The sequence below is a fragment of the Carassius gibelio genome, chromosome B25, assembly GCF_023724105.1.
Source record: "Carassius gibelio isolate Cgi1373 ecotype wild population from Czech Republic chromosome B25, carGib1.2-hapl.c, whole genome shotgun sequence".
Lineage (NCBI taxonomy): Eukaryota > Metazoa > Chordata > Actinopteri > Cypriniformes > Cyprinidae > Carassius > Carassius gibelio.
The window spans coordinates 23,376,843-23,399,604 of NC_068420.1; the positions used below are offsets into that span (position 1 = coordinate 23,376,843).

A 22,762-nucleotide genomic window follows, 5' to 3' on the forward strand; every position below is an offset into this window, starting at 1 on the left:
AGTATCCGTATAGTATACTGAGGAAACAAAGTCAGCATAGGACGCAGATAGCGACTGTCGGGGTAAAGCTGCAGAGTGCAGCACCTTTATTTTGTAGTTTTATTAATGTTTTATTTTCCCTTTTTCTTTCACCTTTTGTCATTCACTATTATTTTCAGCCACCACCCTTCCACAACGGCCTATTCATTTATTAACTATATGCTGTCCAAAACATTTTCGTAATTGAAGCAAACAACTCTTTGTTGCTCTACAAGCAGTGTTTCTAATTCACTCTTTTTAATTTGTCTAATCTTGCAACCCTCAACACCTTGAGCCTGTATATTTTGAACCACAGACATGATAGCTTTTCAGACTTTGAATTTCCATGACAAGTTACAGGTCCTTAGAGCGTACTCACACTAGGCACGGTTGCCATGAACTGGGCCCGAGTACGATTGAAAAAAAAGTCTTGAATACTCCTCTTCACACACCAGCATTAAATCAACTCACTTATATTAATTTAATCAAGACTGAAGAAACCTGTGTCCAACCCAATTACAAAAGTTACAGAACTGACTATTTTCAACATTCTAAGAAAACCTAAATTCTCAGACTCTTTCCCAGGAGGCCGGGTGTGGTAGCCTCCTTCTCTGCTTATTTCTTTGTATCACATACACCACAGTGTTCCTTCTCCGCAACTCTTCCTGACCTTTATAAATACATACTTCTGACTTAACCTTGATAATTCCAAACATTTAAAACATGTAATTCCCTACAATTTGATATAGCTTCTTTCATCATAAGGATCCCACAGCTCTTTACAAAAAAAAAATCTACAAGAAAAAAGACCATGCAGGTCAGAAAAGTTACAAACTAAGAAAATGTCAATATTAGTGAACACTTAAACCCATACTTCCAATTTAGGAGCACAAAGCACTTTTACAATTAAAACTATAAAGCCCATGCAGGCAGACATTAAAGATCCCAGAAATAAGAAGCAAGCGAACAAAATACATCAAAAAGTAGACAACACAAATAAATACAACAAAATGCTGTTCAGCAAGTCTGTTTGAGGAAGCATGGCCTATTGGTAGAACTGCTTTCAGTTTCATTTGTTTGTGCTTCATTATAAAAAATAGTTTCACTTTTGCTGATCTGATAAAGACTTGGATTTCCTTATTTTTGTGCAGATTCACTTGAGAAGTCAGTCTGAGCTGACGAAATCTGTCTTGCTTTGCCAGGTATGTTTGTTATTCTTCAAAATGTTTGTAGTTTTTATCTCATGTTACGTTAATTCATCATTTAAGGAATCTCCTTAATGCTTTAATGCTGGTGTGTGAAGAGGAGTATTCAAGACTTTTTTTTTCAGTCCTGTGAAAACGAAACTGCTTCTTGCTAAAAAAAAAAAAAAAAAAAAAAACCGGTCCCACTTTATATTAAGTGGCCCTAATACCTGTGAACTTACATGGTAACTACATGTGTACATAGTATGTAACTACGGTGTAAGTACACATTGGTACAAAGTATCTACAGCTGTATTATTAGTGTAACTACTAGAGGATACGGATAAAGCACTTTTGCCGAGTACAAGTATTATACGAGTAATACGAGTCAATATCTGTGCTCGGATTAAATAAAAATTCTCATTGGTTTGCTGACCGTGTCTGCGTGTTATCGTGTTGCTGTGTCACGCTCGGCTCACTCACACATAGAACGATGAGAAGAGAACAGCGCTTTCTCTCTCTCTGTCTCTCCCTCAGTCACTCAGGTTCGCGGGTCTTTTCCGTTAACGTTTAGATGTTCTTCGGGTTCAGGTTTGTTTTTTACTTTGGTTTGTAGTACTTACTTATTAACCAGTAGAGTTTTGGTAAACGTGGGGTTTGTTTAGACGTGGCGCTTGGTGGAATGCGACTCGCGCTGCGTCTCTGCCTGTCGGAGATTTTTTTCTTTCTTTTTTAAACGTCAGCTGGCTCTAACCAGTTTTTTGACTTCACGCTGAGTGACACTTATTTCTTGTTGTATTTCATAAAAAATAAATAAAGGTAGTTGTGGTATATAATACTATATTACAAATTAATTAGCACACACACACAGTCTCTTTCTCCCTCTCTGCCGGTCATCAGAGTATTTTTTTTTAAACCGTCTGCTGGCTCTAACCAGTTTTTTGACTTTACGCACTGTGACACTTTCTTGCTCTATTTCATAAAAATAAAAAAATGTAGTTGTGGTATGATATTACAAACTAACACACACACACACACACACACACACATACCTGGTGTGGAAAAAAATAAATAAAAAAGAACCCCCCCAAAAAAATCACACTGATTATAAAAAAAAAAAAGAAAGTTAAAAAAAAGAAAGTTATGTTGAGATGAAAACTCTTGTTCATTACATTTAACTTCATAATTGCAACCGCATGTGTTGTATTCATTGTGGCAAAAAAAAATTGTTATCGTGATCAAAACCATTGCTCTGCAGCTCAATGCTGATGCTGTCATGTAAATAGTTTTCTAATCAGCAATAAATATAACTATTTCTGATCAACCCCTATCAATTGCATGCTTAAAATAACATACTAGTGATGGCCGATTCGTGAACGAATCGTTCAATTTAACTTCTTAGTGAACCGGTTGAACCAGTTCACCAAATCGAACTGAATCGTTTGAAACGGTTCACGTCTCCAATAAGCATTAATCCACAAATTACTTAAGCTGTAAACTTGTTTAATGTGTCTGACACTCCCTCTGAGTTCAAACAAACCAATATCCCGGAGTAATTCATTTACTCAAACAGTACACTGACTGAACTGCTGTGAAGAGAGAACTGAAGATGAACACCGAGCCGAGCCAGATAACGAACACGCCCACTGCTGGAGCAGTTCTCGTTCTCGAGTCAAGAACCGGTTTCTTCGGTTTTCGGATCACCAGTACACTCAACCGAGAATCGTTTCTGTCGGACGCGTCCGATTTGAGAACCGATGAACTGATGATACTGCGCATGCGTGTAATTATAGACTGCGTGCGGAAGTGAAACAACTTGTGTAAATACATATTGTTGTTACAAAATGTAGTTACATAATTCCTGTTACACATGTGTACTTACACATACCATTCTGTGGGTTGTTACATATGTGTAGTTACACAAATAATACAGTTGTAGATAGTATGTACCAATGTGTACTTACACTGTAGTTACATAATATGTACACCTGTAGTTACCATGTAAGTTCACAGGTATTAGGGCCACTTAATATAAAGTGGGTCCAAAAAAACACTACATAGACATGAATGACACAAGATGGTGAACAACCTTGTGCTTCTACTCGTGGTGAAGCATGACTCAGAAATGTCCTAAAACAATTTTTGTATACAAAGACAAAAGTAGTGTTAGTGCAAGGTTAGTGCTTCAGTTGAGTTTCCAGCAACAGTGCTTTGGTTCTGCTAATACTGTACATAGTAGGAGCGGAAGATTGATAGCTCAGACACTCTTGGCACATTGCCGAATGGCCTCCTCTCTTTTGTAAACTTTATGTTAATCAATTGCAGTGCAAAATAATGAGCTCGGGGATGCCACCTTGTTATTGGTGACAAGAAGCTGTTTGGGTGTCACCTCTTTTATTAGGAAATCAGACAATTACATTTAATACTGTAATTAAGACAGTAGGTGTTTACTTTTTATGGATAACCAAGAACAAATCCTCATTTTTAAAATGATCCGATTTATAATTTATGCATCCTGAAAATGTACAATGTATACATCTCTAAAGCATTTTTTACATATAACATCAATAAATATATTTACAGATCACCTAGGAAATAGTTTTTCATTTATTAACATTGAAAAATGCCTAGCTGGACTGGAGAGGTGGGGTCATTCCTCTCCTCCCATTCAGTTGCAGCAACACGCAGGCTTGCAAACCAAACAAACAAATAACAGCCAAGCTGAGACTATCACAGTGAGAAAGACTAGTAGCACATCTGCTGCGCTTCAGTACTGAACTAGACTGATCTCCCTGCTCCTCTTAATCCAAAGCAATTTACAGAAGTTAAAGGGCAGTACTGGTTAAAATGCAAGAACCAATCTACAATGTATAAAAACTACATACAAATAGTTGAATAAATAGTAATCTACGAGTGCAGTTTAAGTGAGTCTAGAGAATAGTGATAATGCGATCTACACAGGAATAAAAAGCAATAAACACTGTGCTTCTGGAGAACTGTCTGGACCATCAACAAACTAACCACAGTTGCCAATGTGTTCTCTGCAAGAGCATGACCGCAGGGTTAGAGGAAGAACTGGGAAAAAGGATGATACATGAAGGGTCTCATTCATGCCGTGCACACAAATCCAAGAAGGGTTCTGCTCGGAAGATACAGAGTAAGCAGGGATCACACGGGGAATTTGCAGGGTTTGAATGTCGAAAAAAAATGACAGCAGGAATTGGCACCGACACCACAAAATGCGTGTAGGTTTGTTTGAATCATCTGAAAATACTCCATTATACAACACCATTTAAACTTAAAGTACACACACACGACTATGGTTTACACTTATTTCAAGATGAATTTAGCAAAAAATAAATATAAAATCACTGGGAGCATACAAAAATGGTTTACTATTTAAATAGATATTTATGTTTCACCTGGCCATTAATAAAAGATAATGAATAGCTTACTGTCACGGTTGGTAAACGGGGAGGCCATGAAGCCGGAAGACGTGATCTAAAACAGTAACCGCTGTCTCCTTGGCTGTCGGTAATTTGGGCAAGGGGATGAAATGTGCCGCTTCGAGAACCGGTCCACTACAATCAAAACGACTGTCATGCCATTAGAGGGCGGGAGGGCGGTGACAAAATCTAGAGCGATATGTGACCAGGGTCTCGAAGGGACAGACAGCGGTTGAAGAAGCCCATCAGGAGGTTGGTTAGATGACTTACCACTGGTGCAAACTGAACAAGCCAAAACAAAATCGCTGTTATTTTTACAAGTGCACTAGTATTGCACCATTATATATGCTGCCTTAATTACTATGGTCAAATCTTCATTTACAGAACACATGGCTGCGATGTATGTTCTGTATGTTATCCCCTTATTGGGATAACATACAGAAGCTACTGCATTGTCAAAAAGTAATGTCTTGCTATTCAGTTGAGTCGTGATCTTGTGAACTTCATTAAAAAGAGACACTTCACACAGTGTGGCAAGAGTATGAAATGAGTTACCTAGTCATGTAAATATAGATTTGAACAAAACATTCCCATGTACTGTGCATCTGGATACTCGCTCATATTTGGCTCGACTACACCTTGAATAATTCTGGCTCATTCACCTGTAATCTAACCCTGTTTAGTTGAAGTAGTTTAGTTTTCGCTGATCTGATAAAGACTTGGACTTCCTTATTTTTGTGCAGATTCACTTGAGAAGTCAGTCTGAGTCGACGAGATCCGTCTTGCTTTGCCAGGTATGTTTCTGTTATTCTTCAAAATGTTTGTAGTTTCTCATGTTACGTTAATTCATCATTTAAGCAATCTCATCCATATTTGTTAAATCCAATTTGGAGCTCTGAAGTTTGGCAGATATTAGTATAATACAGGCACTTACAAAATAGATGCAGTGCAAAAAATAAGGAACTAGGTGGAGCTACATTTGTGAATTCAACAAAAGTGCAAAACAGACCTTTATTCCTGTTCTTTTTTTATTTGAAAACTTATTTTGTATCTTATTAAAAAAAAATGATATTGACGTTTTTAAAACTGTACGTTTTCTTGATTTCTATTTTATATGTGGTAATTTGCCATCTAAGAATAACAAGCATATATTTGTAAGATACACTGAAACATGTTCATGTTTCTGATTCAAATCCAACTTATCTATTTAAACCATGCTAAATCCACTTTTTTAGCCCTTAAATGCATTTTGTTGTATATTTGGAGTGTTTAGAAGTGCAGAAAAGGTGAAATGAGTCTCTTCAGGGGTTTCGTTGATATCTTTATATATGTGTGATCTGCGGCTGGAGTGCCCGCTTGAGCCTCTGGGGGGCACTCCTTCCTAGGTTATGATTTCCATTATGTTTTACCCTGGACTGATTATGGTTTATTTTATGCACCTGTGTTTTATTATCTTGTTTAGCGCACCTGTCTTAAGCCTGAGTGGCCCTTTGTTTCATGGCGGAGTTTTGTTAATGTCAGACTGCAATTCCGAGTGTTTTCTAGTTTCCGAGTGTTTTCTAGTTTCCGAATATTTTCTAGTTTCACAGTTCCTGGACTCCCTGCCTGTATCTGGTCTTCCCGTTTGCCTTATCTCTGAATTGTATGTTTGCTGATCTGGACTGCTTACCTGGTTTTTGACTTCTGCCTGTTCTCTCGTTCCTGTTTCTGGATCTCCCTCTCAATAAAACCTGCATTTGGATCACCACTGTCTGTTTCTACCATGCAGTTCATGACAATATTCAGTTTTGGTCATATTTTTCAACCTGTTCGGATTTTTCTGTTTTCTATGACGTATTTTGAACAATAACGTCACAGTATTTGCAGCGGAACTGCCAAATAAGGACAACTTCTTCCGGCCCAACACTTCGAGCAATCCGCCATTATTTCTCGCTGCGATTTTGTAGTCCAAGCTCAAGGATGCAAAAGTTACGAGAGGGTAAGTCCAAATATTGGGTTGTTGGATGTAGTAACACATCTTCATTACACCGTCTCCCAGCACCAGAACCTCTTAGAAGTGCCTGGTTGAGTTTTATTTTTCACAGAAATGTACACGCATCTGTGAACTGCCGGGCTTGTGACAGGGCGCATGAGAGAGAGAGCGAGAGAGAGAGAGAGAGAGAAAGAGAGAGAGAGAGAGAGACGCGGTCGCGCGCGTCAGGCAAAAGTGTAAACAAGACTTCACCGTCTCCAAACTAGGCACTGTCATGCTCTCTCGCCCTCACACATATTAATCAAAATAAATCGACACGGTGGTAAAAGGTCAGAAGACCAGTTTCATGTGGAGCATATCTCTGCTATCAAACTGCAAAAATGGCAGAACAGGGTGGAGTTGAACCGAGAGAGGGCGGGGTATCAAGTGTCTCTATTGGATTTAAAGAGAACGCACCAAAACGAGTTGATCTCAGACGCACATCAGAAAGGGGGTAGAAAAGGGACCTGTAGAGCTATAATAATGATGAATTCAGACCCAAGCATTGCAGTTCCGCTTTATATAGACCCCAAATGTATGATTTATATGTAAAAAGGAACGATTTAAAAGCATGATATGTACCCTTTAAAACTGTGTTAAAACTGGTTTAAAAGCAAAACAAAATCAGCCAAGCTGAGACTATCACAGTGAGAAAGATTAGAAGCACAGCTGCTGCTCTTCAGTCCTGAACTAGACTGATCTCCCCGCTCCTCTTTTATACCTGTGCTCCAGCTAAACTATGTTAATTAACCAAAAAAAAAAAAAAACGATTTAATATTTTATTATTTAACAAAATAGTTTTCCATTGTAAAAAAAAAAATTGTTAATAGTCTCTGAAAATTCTACTTAAATAAAAATAGAAAATACTCTATTTAGCCTCAGCATGTGCTGTGCACATAAGGGGGAGTGTGTGTTAGTGTGTGTGGTGTGTGTGTGTCGATTGTTCACATGGGAATGTAGGGTTTGGGTTTATTCACGTGGGAATGGTGATTGTTCACTGGGTATAAGGGGAAACGGGTTGGCTGTGGAGAGAGTGTTGGTGTTTTGGTGGCATTTGTGCTTTGTTTCTATTCTACGGATTGTGAATAGACGTGCTCTAGAAGCACTTCACTGCTGCTATCCGCCTCAGAGTCTCTCACTTCCGCCTGTTTCAATAGCGGGCAACACCACAGATTGTCACATTTGTTAAACATTGTTCATTAACAGCAGTATATCCATAATTACACATTAGCTGCAAAGCCACCATCTAAATGCTACCAGAATTGTCCAAATATGGCATACGTGTCATTCAAACACAACATGCATGTACGCTATCTCTGTCGATCTGTCGATCTATGGCTATGTTTATGGCTATGTAATATCCTGACCGAGTCTGTATTTGTAGTAGAGGTGCTCCGATCACGATCGGCCGATCGTTATGCGTATCTCCTCAGTAAAGCCGGTTTTCTAATCAGCGGTTAATTCCATCAGGTGCGTGATTTCACATAGAGCAGCTGTTACTACACAGAGCCGTTGTTAATAGAGAAGATGCGCAAATCACGTTAATTTGCAGCGTTTATTGGCCCATCTTCTCAGTTAACAACGGCTCTGTGTAGTAACAGCTGCTCTATGTGAAATCACGCACCTGATGGAATTAACCGCTGATTAGAGAACCGGCTTTACTAACGAGATGCGCATTAATGATCGGCCGATCGTGATCGGAGCACCCCTAATTTGTAGGAAAAAAATATAGGCCTATATTAAAGCAGTTCACAATGAATAGTTTACTCTGAATTAGAATTTGGTGATGGCTTACCAACTAATGCTTGGAGGGAGGTAGAGATGGTCAAAAAAATTTAAAAAGTATTTCTACGCAATAAACAGTAATTTAAATCAGTTTACATGAAATCAATGCAAATAAACAAGGAATCGGCTCTAAAATGACCTGCAGTTGTCTATGGCAGTGGTGTGCAAACTTGGGGGCGGCCGGGCGCTCTCCTCTCCCCTCCCACTAAGGCGGTCGCGAATGACTAAAGAATTAAAAATAAATAAATAAAAAAAAGAACATTTTAAATACATAAAAAAACATCTAATTAGGCCAAGTTCTTACCTTTCAAATGAGCCATTGACAATTACTCTAGGACTGTAATACCAGAGAAATTATGTTTGAAGCGGCGAGCGTGTCAGTGAAACTGAAGTGAACAGTGCCGATAAGTGTAAATAAATAAATAAAAAGTTCCTGGATTAATGTTAATAGCGTATTTTTTCAGAGATCTAACAAAAAAGTCCAGATATGGCTAAATACATAAATGTTACCAAACAGTCTTAAAAGTCGGAGTGGAAGCGCAGCTCTGCAGCATACAAAGCCAAATCAAACACGTCAAATGGCATGGGCTTCCATGTTAGGAGATATGCACACAGGACCTGAGCTTGCGAATCAGACAATGAAAATTATTGATTTAAATGGAATAATGCACAACACAAGTGAAGCGAGTGGCGTAAATGAAGCGATCAAATATAGAAATACATTTGTCTTATTTATAGTTTGCCACACGCTGTTCGCGTCGCAATGGACTGATCAGAAATAAGGTCAAAGGTAGCAGCTGTCAGATTGTCAGTGTCTCGCTCACGCAGAGAATACCACAGAAATAATAATAAAAAATCTACATCAATGAGAATTTAATTATTAAAGTCGAAAAATATATTCTTTATGATGCCAGTGTCTGTGGTTATAAAAGACACGCACATGTCAAGAAATAGCCGAACCCGAAATTGATGGCATGTCTCTCTTTATTTCACCTTAATTTTAGTCAGTGATGGGGAGCGCCACACACTGTTTTTTTATTTCTGTAAAATGATAATAATAATAATAAGTTTATTTTTTATAGCGCCTTTCAAGAACCCAAGGTCGCTTCACAAAGCTTCACAAAGCAATACAATACGCTTCACAGAGCGATACAAATAGCAGACAAACAAAAGAAACAGGCAATCAGCCCACCAGGCTACATCAAGTAAACAGGCAGAGAAGGAGATGAAGGCAAACAAACACTAATAAACATAAGTCAAGGATAACAACGTATAAGCTTTTTAGCAAAATAAGATTTTTGACAGAGTATGTAAAATAAAGTGAGGTGAGAGAGTCGTGGACAGAGAAAAAGAACTGAAGGTTATTTATTGAGTATGGTAAATATATGAGTTTTAAGTGTTAGCAGGTAAGAACGATGGTAGACCAGGGCGGGGTACAATTGACAGTCTTTAATAAAGAAAATAGCCTCTCACAGAATAATGAAACCAAAATCACGGGCTTCTTTCAGCCAAAAACAGAAATAGCCTGACGCCAGGGTCAAAGGGAAAAAACTACATAAATCTCCTCGGGGGCAGAGGCAGGAAAATCCCGGGATGCCAACACCCAGTCCAAGAACAGAGAAGACCGCCGGCAGTGTGAAAAGCCAAGGGCAGGTGCTGCACAGGTACTCTGCAAACAGGCACAGGCGGATAATACACAGTCCAGGGACAGTATAACTCACGGTAGCAATAACGATTAGACAAACCACGGACAAGACAGGACAGGACTAGAAACAGACGTGTCTCACGAAAGGTCATTGAATAATCCGACAATGAGACAGGGCTAGAAAGAGAGAATAAGAAGCGGAGACAATCAAGGGCAAAAGGAGGGACAGGTGAGGAGAAGGGAACGAAAAGGGGAAACAGCTGAAAGTGATAATGAGTGGAGGAGTGGATATGTGTGCGTGATAGAGTGAGTAACTGATCACAAGAGGGAGACAGAGAAAGAGGAGAAAAGGCCAGGATCATGACATTAAGTTTTGATTTGAAGATCTTTATAAAGATCTTTATATATTTGAAGGCTTTATAAACTAAGACTAATAGTTTGAACTGGATGCGATTGACCACAGGAAGCCAGTGAAGTTGATGAAGGAAAGGGGTAATATGTGCAGATTTTTTATTATATGTGAGTGCTCGAGCAGCAGAGTTTTGAACCATTTGAAGGCGATGCGTTGTTTTGGCGGGTAGGCCGCTGTATAAGGAGTTACAGTAGTCCAATCTGGAAGTTATGAAAGCATGAATAACAATTTCAGCATCTCCAAAGTTAAGAGAGGAACGTATACGAACAATATTCCGCTGGTGAAAGAAACATGATTTAACAGTCTGACTGATGTGTGAAAGAAAGCATAATGTGGGGCCGCACAGTTTTTGAAGGCCTGATCTGAACGCCATCAATATCAATAGAAATGTCATGTCCGGGTAAACTCTGTGATTTGGGGCCAATAAACAGGATTTCAGTTTTCCCAGCATTAAGCTGTAAGAAGTTATCAGACATCCATATTTTAAGTTCCTGAAGACAGGAGATAACAGAAGCAAGTGGACAAGCTGAGTTGGGGTTAATCGTAATGTAAATTTGAATGTCATCAGCGTAACTATGAAAGTTGAGGCCATGCTGTCTGATGATCTGGCCTAGTGGCAGCAAATAGATGAGAAATAGAAGAGGACCAAGTACAGAACCCTGAGGTACACCGTGAGAAATAGTGACAGTGCGGGATCGATTCTCACCTATCATAAGAAATTGCTGTCTATCCGATAGATATGAAGTCAACCACCGAAGAGCCGCACCAGTGATACCTAATGAAGACAGTCGAGAGAGAAGTGTTTGTCGAGTGTTTGTCGAGTCGAGTGGCACACAGTGTCAAATGCTGCACTGAGGTCAAGAAGAACCAGGACACTATGTTCACCAGAATCAGAAGCCAGAAGAAGATCATTTAGCACTTTTAAAAGAGCTGTTTCTGTGCTGTGATATGGACGAAAACCAGATTGTAGTGGTTCAAATAGATTATGTCTCTCTAAGTGTGACTGCAGTTGAGCAGCAACTACCTTCTCAAGTAGCTTACCAACAAAAGCGAGGTTCGATATAGGTCTATAGTTGTTCAGAATAGCGTTGTCGAGGCTGGATTTCTTGAGAATTGGAGTGATGGCTGCTACTTTCAGATTAAGCGGGACATGAGCAGTGGCAAGGGATCTGTTAATAATGTAAGTAATTGGATGAATAAGTGAAGGCAAAAGAGTTTTTAGAAGATATGTTGGAATAGGGTCGAGTGTACAGGAGGTAGGATTAGATTTGATAATAAGTTTTTCAACCACAGATGTATTTGTGAGTTGAAAAGTGTCAAGTGGACAACCTATCAAGTAAGGAGTAGAAGAAACTGATTGATAAATGTTATAAATTTTTTGTAGGAAAAAAGATTTAAAACTTTCACAAAGATCAGCAGACCCAGCAATAGCTACAGAGGACGGTTTGACTAGTTTGCTTATCTCAGTAAAAAGAGCTTTAGGTTTGCACTTAGCTTTGTTAATAACAGTAGAAAGATAGTTAGAGCGTGCAATGTTAAGTGCTTCTTTGTATTTCACTACTGAATCAAAAAAAGCCATGCCATGGACAAGAAGGGAAGATTTTTTGTGAAGTCTTTCTAGACGCCTACATTTTGATTTCAGAATTCTAAGCTCAGTAGTGAACCAGGGCGATGAGTGGGTAGACGGGACAGTTCGAGTTATTAATGGAGCAAGATCATCCAAAACATTACCAATAGATTTATTATAGGTTGAAACTATCTCATCAGGACTCAAGAGATTGAGTGCGGAAGGGAGAGCAGAGACAGCAATAGCCGGAGAGTTATTAATAACAAAATACATCTCTTTGTAGTTTAATACAGCACTCACAGAAAGCCGAGTGGTCACACACGTTACAACAACACCACGTTAGCCAAACCCAGCTGATGATAAGTAAATTCCACAAAACTAACTAGAAGGCTCGCTAAACAAGTGAAAACTTGCCTACCGGCTGCATCAGATGTTATGAAACTCACGAATATACAGCGGTAGAGGGCTCGCGGGAAGAAGTAAAGCGAGGCCATCACGTTAGCCAGACCCGAAAGGGCAGAACCACAAGAAAACACTGCTCAATGAACAAGAGGGAACTTACCCCAGAGTGGTAAGGCCGAGACAATGGGCAGAGGGCTCACAGGGATTTCACAAAGTGAAACACTGAACAGAAGTTTGCAGAGATTGTCCGAGAAATTGTCATAGAGACTTCAGAAGATGCAAGTTAGTGCGTAAGTCCAATATCACATAGCAGTTCAGGAAGCTTCACTCAAAACCTCTAACACTGTTTCATTAAGTCCAGATTTTGTGTCCTGAGAAGGCAGATCCAGAAGCTATTTCCCAATGATAGGTTAATCCAGGTTATTTATCCAGTTAATGACAAGTTCCAGATTGTTTGTCCACCTTTAATGTCCAGAGAAAACGGCCAGAATCAGATTCCAGCAGGGTCGCCAAAAAGCAAACAACACGATAACATTAACGGTAAAAGATGAAACGTAACAAACAAACGAGTAACAAAACAAAAAAACGATGAGAAGCGGCAGCCATTTTCGCGCACAGCATACTCTCACTGGACATGATGATGCTTCTTTGTTTTAATGATGTTGACCAAAAAAAAAATAATAATAATGATAATTTTATTTTGTCTTTTCTTTTCATGTCTAGCTACATTTTTTTGTATTTGTGTCGTTCACTCCCGATGTGCATACTATATCTTGTGAAAACCTAAAATTTAATTTCTGAACGATAATGTTTTTCAGATATATCTGTCAGGTAACTGTTGAAACGCCAAGTTTAAACAAACAAACAAAAAAGTGTTAAATTACATGTATTTTTTAGCACAGATTTGTTAGAAACAACAAATAAATCCGTGAAAGCTGCAATAAAAAGGCTACAAAACGTGATTGATATGTTTTTACAACCAGTGAGCAGCCTATCCTGTTCTAACAATAAATACTTAATACTTAAAATACTTAATTCCCAAAATTAAAAAAAAAGTTTTTTATTATTACTATTGGCTTAAATACATGTTACTAAACATGTAAATGATCCCATTAAGACACATTTCACTCCACCTGTTCTGAAGCACATTTTAATCATGATGCTGATATGGATGCGTTAATGGCACAATGCAGACGAAGAAGATGTTAATGAGAAAATTGGTCGTGGTGAGTGATGATTGACGGTAAATGATATTTACGCATCACCTGATGAAGTACTGGCATGTTAAACACTATTACTGGCACAATAAAGGAGATGGTAAGTTATGAATATGGGCCAGGATGTTTTACAATGAAAACACGTTTCCTATAGTGTGTGCTAATCTCCCTATCAAAAAAGGTGCTGTTGATGCACCAACCCGTATACTTATATAAACCTCACACAATCTTTGATCCAGGTTCCACATTCGCTGGTCAAAGGTTAGGTCACTGGGATTTTGCGTTTACTCCCAAATAAATAAATGTGGCCCTGTGGCTCACCATGGCTCTGAAAGTCTGGACTCCAGCTCCACAACAGCCAGGGGGTGAAGGGGGTAGCAGCTCTTTTATAGCAGGGACACGCCCACCTGTCAGTCAAGGAACAACACCTGACCAACCCTGAGCTACGGTTCTTTGTAAACAAACCTCGGCTGGTAACGCGTCAGAGCCTGGAAGCAACCGAGAAGCGAGTGGCGTTACGCTGTCCCAGTTACATAGTAATAAAATAGTAATACTTGTTTTTTTTTTGTTCACAGCATGTCAGAAAGCGGATCAACCAGTCAAGAAGATGCTGATAACTACTCACCTGTGACTGGCGATGGATGTTATATATATGTAATTCGTGAAAAATACACAGATTATTACAAAGTGGGGAAAACCGTAAATCCCTCCTAGAGACTGGGAGACCTACAGACTGGGAATCCCTGTGAGCTAATATTCAAACGTATTAAGAAGGTAGAAGATAAAAAATGGGAGAAATATGTTCAAGACAATCTGAAGGATTACAGCGTCACACAGGGTGGTGGGACAGAATGGTTTAAAATCCCAATGATACATAAAAAAATTATTTATGATGTGCTTGATGAAGTACCCTCTGCAAACCTTTCAGAATATTCTGTTGGCGAGGAATAACACACATAAGCTGGTTTCACTTTATACTTCAGCATAACAATGTTGAATTACAGAATTACCGACACCAGCTCAATTTTGCCCAGTACGGCTTTGTCTTTCCCTTGCATTAGATTATAAAGCTGAAATAAACAAAAGTTATACATATTTTCATACCTATTATTAGCAATTTCAAAATCATTCCCTCATCTCTTCTGTTAAGTGTCCTTTGGTTCTTTTAATTTGGAATATGCAGTTGTCAAACAGTTATTTTTACAAGCACACTAGTGGTCCATCATTATATATTCTGCTTTAATTACAATAGTCATATCTCCTGTAAACATAACCCATGTTTGTGACTAATTATTAGGACAACATAGCTACTGCATTGTCAACAAGCAATGTCTAGCTATTTAGTTGAATCATTTGCCGCTTTATATTTCTATGAAGTTATGTAAAATACTAAAATCGCCTCTGTCATTTCTCAGAAGAATGAAGGATACTGTATGTGGCCTGTGAAGCAATGTTAATAAACAGGAACCGCTTTGGATTACAACTTGACTCTGTGGACTTCATTAAAAACAGAGTCACTTCTTCATACAGAGGGTATGGAACAACTACCTAGTCATGTTGTTTAGGCAGATCCAGCTAGACAAGCTTTAGAGATCAATCACTTACTCTGAACCAGAAGAGCTCTGATGACTGCATCTTGTTCAAAGATTCTTATGTTTATGTTCAGTAAGTTCTTAAAGGGTACATAAGGACCTTTTTATTGTGTTACGTTCTCATGTGTTGATAAAACTGTTTACGTAAGGTGTGTGTATGGTTTTATTTATTTATATTTTGACCACTTTTTTAAACTTCTAAATTGCATTCCTGCCTCAAGATGGCTTCACATGTACCCGCATGGACCTCTCAGAACTACATTTCCCATCATCCTCCAGTTCACATGTGACAGATGGATTTACCAGTGAGGAATGAAACAAAGACTAACAGAAGTAGATTGGAGTAATTTAGAGCAAACAAAACCAACCATTCACAGAGAAAGGATGGCTATAAAAAAAATGTAGTACTAGAGGAGCAAAACAAATACATCCCAAAAGTAGACAAATCAAAATCTAAAACAAAATGGCCAAAATGTTTTTGGTCCCTTTTTAAACACACTGTAAAGTGCCTTTTTTTCTCTGAATATATTTAATTGATCTATTAAAACAAAGTACACAGAGTGCTTGATACTGCAAATGCAAGTCAAAAAGGAAGTTAGAAAGGCCAACAGAGATAGAAATTAACATTGAAGGGGCCTAAAACCCATTTCTCCAATATTATAACAGCAAAAGAACGTTCAAGGAGGAAGTAAAATGCCTGAGATTAAAATCCTACTCAAAGAAATGAAAGAAGTTATTTCCAAACCGCTAACCAAGATCATGCAACAGTTTCTTGACACAGGGGTTGTAGCGACAGACTGGAGAATAGCAAACATAATACCGATCCACAAAAAGGAAATAAAATATTATTTATTTCTTAGCAGACGCCCTTATCCAGGGCTACTTACAATTGTTACAAGATATCACATTATTTTTACATACAATTACATTTTTTTTTCACACATTATTTTTACATACAATTACCCATTTATACAGTTGGGTTTTTTACTGGAGCAATGTAGGTAAAGTACCTTGCTCAAGGGTACAGCAGCAGTGTATCTCACCAGGGATTTAACCCATGACCCTCCAGTCAAGAGTCCAGAGCCCTAACCAGTACTCCACACTGCTGCCTCTATTATAAGTAAACTTATGGAAACTTTAATAAGATCCAAAATGGAAAATTACCTATATGGGAACAGTATCCTGGGAGACAGTCAGCAATGTTTTAGGAAAGGGAGATCGTGTCTAACTAACCTGCTTGATTTTTTGAGGATTCAACATTGACAGTGGATAATTGCAAAGCATATGACATGATTTATTTAGATTTCCAGAAAGCTTTTGACAAAGTCCAGCATAAAAGATTAATTCTCAAACTGAACACATTGGGGATTCAAAGAAAATGCTTGCACATGGATGAGGGAGTGGTTAACGTAGAAAACAGAAAGTATTGATTAGGGGAGAAACCTGAAAATTGAGCGAGGTAACCAGTGGTGTACCACAGGGATCAGTTTTAGGTCCTCTGCTATTCCTAATCTACATTAATGATTTAGATTCTGGTATAGTAAGCAAGCTTGTTAACTTTGCAGATGACACAAATAGGAGGAGTGGCAAACACTGTTGCAGCAGCAAAGGTCGTTCAAAATTATTAATAGAGACTATTATTTAATAGAAATATTTAATAGAGAAAAGTGTAAAGTATTGCATGTGGGCAATACAAATGTGCATTATAAATATCATATGGGAGATACTGAAATTGAAGGAATCTGTTGAAAAAGACCTAGGAGTTTAGGTTGACTCGGAAATGTCTTCATCTAGACAATGTGAGGAAGCTATAAAAAAGGCCAAAAGATGCTTGGATATATTGTGAGAAGTGTTGAATTTAAATCAAGGGAAGTAATGTTAAAACTTTACAATGAATGAGTAAGACCTCACCTAGAATATTGTGTTCAGTTCTGGTCACCTCATTACAAAAAGGATATTGCTGCTCTAGAAAGAGTGCAAAGAAGAGCAACCAGAATTATCCCTGTTTTAAAGGCATGTCGTATGCAGACAGGCTAAAAGAATTGAATCTATTCAGTCTTGAACAAAGAAGACTACGCGGCGATCTGATTCAAACATTCAAAATCCTAAAAGGTATAGACAATGTCGACCAAGGGGACTTTTTTGGCCTGAAAAAAGAAACAAGGACGAGGGGTCACAAATGGAGATTAGATAAAGGGGCATTCAGAACAGAAAATAGGAGGCACTTTTTTACACAGAGAATTGTGAGGGTCTGGAACCAGCTCCCCAGTAATGTTGTTGAAGCTGACACCCTGGGATCCTTCAAGAAGCTGCTTGATGAGATTCTGGGATCAATAAGCTACTAACAACCAAACGAGCAAGATGGGCTGAATGGCCTCCTCTTGTTTGTAAACTTTATGTTCTTATGTTAAATAATAATTATTTATACTACCAAGCTTGTGGCTTTATTCACAATTTAAATGCAGATATCTATGATTTCCTGAAAATAAATAAAGCAAATAAATAGATTAAGCTCAAGGAAGACTGTAAGACATTAAAGACTACCATTAATGATGGTCAGCAAAGACTACCATTAATAATTAAAAAATGTAGTACTAGAGGCGCAAAACAATTACATCCCAAAAGTAGACAAATCTAAATCTAAAACAAAATGGCCAAAATGGTTTAATAGATCAATTAAAAAATATATTCAGCGAAAAAAGGCACTATACAGAGCATTTAAAAGGGACCAAAAGCAAAGTACTCAGAAAGAGTACTTGGAAATGGAAGCTTTTGCATAAGTTCTGCCAGGAAGACTCAATTGTTAGCGTCACCTATTACCTTTTCAATTGTCCAATCACGTTCTAATAATAGAAGTATAAAAGAACCTGTGCTTACACTTGTCTGAGTTTGCAGATGCTGAACGCTTCACTCAGTTGCTCGCGTTCAGTTGCCGACCAAAAAAAAAAAAAAAAAAAAAAGAAATGTCTCAAAACTCGCAATATATTTGCGAATACTCCGACTCTGACAATGAAATCGTCCTGCCATCTCCTGTTACCGCTCGCCGAAGTTCGCGTTTACAGTGCCGCACTTCACCATGGGCTCAGTGGTCTTCGGAAAATATATACAAAGCTCTCGAAAACGCCGGAATACCAATAAGCCAAGGTCTCTCAAGAGAAGATATACTTTCTCTCAATCAATCAATCAATCACCTTTATTTATATAGTGCTTTAAACAAAATACATTGCGTCAAAGCACTGAACAACATTCATTTGGAAAACAGTGTCTCAATAATGCAAAATGATAGTTAAAGGCAGTTCATCATTGAATTCAGTTATGTCATCTCTGTTCAGTTGACATAGTGTCTGTTTTTACTTGCAATCAAGTCAATGATATCGCTGTAGATGAAGTGACCCCAACTAAGCAAGCCAGAGGCGACAGCGGCAAGGAACCGAAACTCCATCGGTGACAGAATGGAGAAAAAAACCTTGGGAGAAACCAGGCTCAGTTGGGGGGTCAGTTCTCCTCTGACCAGACGAAAACCAGTAGTTCAATTCCAGGCTGCAGCAAAGTCAGATTGTGCAGAAGAATCATCTGTTTCCTGTGGTCTTGTCCCGGTGGTCGTCTGAGACAAGGTCTTTACAGGGGATCTGTATCTGGGGCTCTAGTTGTCCTGGTCTCCGCTGTCTTTCAGGGCAGTAGAGGTCCTTTCTAGGTGCTGATCCACCATCTGGTCTGGATACGTACTGGATCCGGGTGACTGAAGTGACCCTCTGATCTGGACACAGACTGGATCTCGTGGCCTCGGTGACCTCGGAACAAGAGAGAAACAGACAAATATTAGCGTAGATGCCATTCTTCTAATGATGTAGAAAGTACGGTGTTATGTGAAGTGTTTCCGGTTCCGGTTTACCTAATTAATGCAGCCTAAAAATCCTTTAACGGATCTGGATATTAAAAGCATATTAGTATGTTATGTGTATGCCAGGTTAAAGAGATGGGTCTTTAATCTAGATTTAAACTGCAAGAGTGTGTCTGCCTCCCGAACAATGTTAGGTAGGTTATTCCAGAGTTTAGGCGCCAAATAGGAAAAGGATCTGCCGCCCGCAGTTGATTTTGATATTCTAGGTATTATCAAATTGCCTGAGTTTTGAGAACGTAGCGGACGTAGAGGAGTATAATGTAAAAGGAGCTCATTCAAATACTGAGGTGCTAAACCATTCAGGGCTTTATAAGTAATAAGCAATATTTTAAAATCTATACGATGTTTGATAGGGAGCCAGTGCAGTGTGGACAGGACCGGGCTAATATGGTCATACTTCCTGGTTCTAGTAAGAACTCTTGCTGCTGCATTTTGGACTAGCTGTAGTTTGTTTACCAAGCGTGCAGAACAACCACCCAATAAAGCATTACAATAGTCTAACCTTGAAGTCATAAATGCATGGATTAAAATTTCTGAATTTGACATTGAGAGCATAGGCCGTAATTTAGATATATTTTTGAGATGGAAAAATGCAGTTTTACAAATGCTAGAAACGTGGCTTTCTAAGGAAAGATTGCGATCAAGTAGCACACCTAGGTTCCTAACTGATGACGAAGAATTGACAGAGCAACCATCAAGTCTTAGACAGTGTTCTAGGTTATTACAAGCAGAGTTTTTAGGCCCTATTATTAACACCTCTGTTTTTTCTGAATTTAGCAGTAAGAAATTACTCGTCATCCAATTTTTTATATCGACTATGCATTCCATTAGTTTTTCAAATTGGCGTGTTTCACCAGGCTGCGAGGAAATATAGAGCTGCGTATCATCAGCATAACAGTGAAAGCTAACACCATGTTTCCTGATGATATCTCCCAAGGGTAACATATAAAGCGTGAAGAGTAGCGGCCCTAGTACTGAGCCTTGAGGTACTCCATACTGCACTTGTGATCGATATGATACATCTTCATTCACTGCTACGAACTGATGGCGGTCATATAAGTACGATTTAAACCATGCTAATGCACTTCCACTGATGCCAACAAAGTGTTCAAGTCTATGCAAAAGAATGTTGTGGTCAATTGTGTCAAACACAGCACTAAGATCCAATAAAACTAATAGAGAGATACACCCACGATCAGATGATAAGAGCAGATCATTTGTAACTCTAAGGAGAACAGTCTCAGTACTATGATACGGTCTAAATCCTGACTGGAAATCCTCACATATACCATTATTCTCTAAGAAGGAATATAATTGTGAGGATACCACCTTTTCTAGTATCTTGGACAGAAAAGGGAGATTCGAGATTGGTCTATAATTAACCAGTTCTCTGGGGTCAAGTTGTGGCTTTTTTATGAGAGGCTTAATAACAGCCAGTTTGAAGGTTTTGGGGACATATCCTAATGACAATGAGGAATTAATAATAGTCAGAAGAGGACCTATGACTTCTGGAAGCACCTCTTTTAAGAGCTTAGATGGTATAGGGTCTAACATACATGTTGTTGGTTTAGATGATTTAACAAGTTTATACAATTCTTCCTCTCCTATAGTAGAGAATGAGTGGAACTGTTCCTCAGGGGGTCTATTGTGCACTGTCTGATATGATACGGTAGCTGACGGCTGAATGGTTGAAATTTTATCTCTAATAGTATCGATTTTAGAAGTAAAGTAGTTCATAAAGTCATTACTGTTGTGGTGTTGGGAAATGTCAACACTTGTTGAGGCTTTATTTTTCGTTAATTTAGCCACTGTATTGAATAAATACCTGGGGTTATGTTTGTTTTCTTCTAAAAGAGAAGAAAAGTTATCAGATCTAGCAGTTTTTAATGCTTTTCTATAGGATATGCTACTTCCTGCCAAGCAATACGAAATACCTCTAGTTTTGTTTTCCTCCAGCTGCGCTCCATTTTTCGGGCTGCTCTCTTTAGGGTGCGAGTATGCTCATTATACCATGGTGTCAAACTGTTTTCCTTAACCTTCCTTAAGCGTAAAGGAGCAACTGTATTTAAAGTGCTAGAAAAGAGAGAGTCCATAGTTTCTGTTACATCATCAAGTTGTTCTGAGGTTTTGGATATGCTAAGGAATTCGGATACATCAGGAAGATAACTTAAAAAGCAGTCTTTTGTGGTAGAAGTGATGGTTCGTCGATACTTGTAACAAGAAGTAGAATTTACAATTTTGGCTATATGAAGTTTACACAGAACTAAATAATGATCTGAGATATCATCACTTGGCTGAATAATTTCAACACTATCAACATCAATTCCATGTGACAGTATTAAATCTAGAGTATGATTTCGACAATGAGTAGGTCCTGAAACATGTTGTCTAACACCAATAGAGTTCAGAATGTCTATAAATGCTGATCCCAATGCATCTTTTTCATTATCGACATGGATATTAAAATCACCAACTATTAAATCTGCAGCCAGAACTAACTCGGATGTAAAATCACCAAACTCTTTAATAAAGTCTGTATGGTGCCCTGGTGGCCTGTATACAGTAGCCAGTACAAACATAACAGGGGATTTATCATTAACATTGGTTTCTCTGGATAATGTTATATGAAGCACCATTACTTCAAACGAGTTATACTTGAAGCCTGCCCTCTGAGAAATCCTGAAAACGTTGTTATAAATTGAAGCAACTCCTCCCCCTTTGCCTTTTAGACGCGGCTCGTGTTTATAACAATAATCTTGGGGGGTGGACTCATTTAAAATAATGTAATCATCAGGTTTTAGCCAAGTTTCTGTCAAACAGAGCACATCTATATAATGATCAGTTATCATATTATTTACAAAAAGTGTTTTCGTAGAAATGGATCTGATATTCAATAAGCCAATCTTTATCATTTGTTTATCCATATTGCATTTGTTTTTTATTTGTTGAACCTCAATTAAATTGTTAACCTTAACTTGGTTTGGACGTTTTTTGTATTTTCTAGTTCGGGGAACAGACACAGTCTCTATAGTGTGATATCTAGGTGAAAGAGTCTCTATGTGCTGAGAATTAACTGACCTCTGTGACGGGAGGCAGCTAGCAGACGGTCGGTTTAGCCAGTCTGTCTGCTTCCTGACCTGGGCCCCAGTTAGTCAAGTATAAACACTAAGACTATGTGCCATATTTCTAGACAGAAGAGCAGCACCACCCCAGGAGGGATGAAGACCATCTCTTTTAAACAGGTCAGGTCTGCCCCAAAAGCTCGTCCAATTGTCTATGAAACCTATGTTATTCAGTGGGCACCACTTAGACATCCATCCATTGAGTGATGACAATCTGCTATGCATCTCGTCACCACGGTAAGCAGGGAGGGGACCAGAGCATATTACAGTGTCTGACATTGTGCTTGCAAGTTCACACACCTCTTTAAAGTTTTTTTTAGTGATCTCCGACTGGCGAAGTCGAACATCATTAGCGCCGGCATGAATAACAATCTTACTGTATTTACGCTTAGCATTAGCCAGCACTTTTAAATTTGCCAAGATGTTGCTCTCGCCTATAACACGCTAGGCTATCCCCCGG

General features: G+C 38.6%; 1 long non-coding RNA gene across 1 annotated transcript; it reads left to right on the forward strand.

The window, feature by feature from the left end:
* Positions 1 to 1,076: 1,076 nt before the first annotated feature.
* Positions 1,077 to 15,170, forward strand: LOC128014516 (uncharacterized). Its single transcript, XR_008183567.1, has 3 exons — positions 1,077 to 1,220; positions 5,392 to 5,442; positions 14,263 to 15,170. It is a non-coding gene; the product is annotated as an uncharacterized LOC128014516 (long non-coding RNA).
* Positions 15,171 to 22,762: the final 7,592 nt, after the last annotated feature.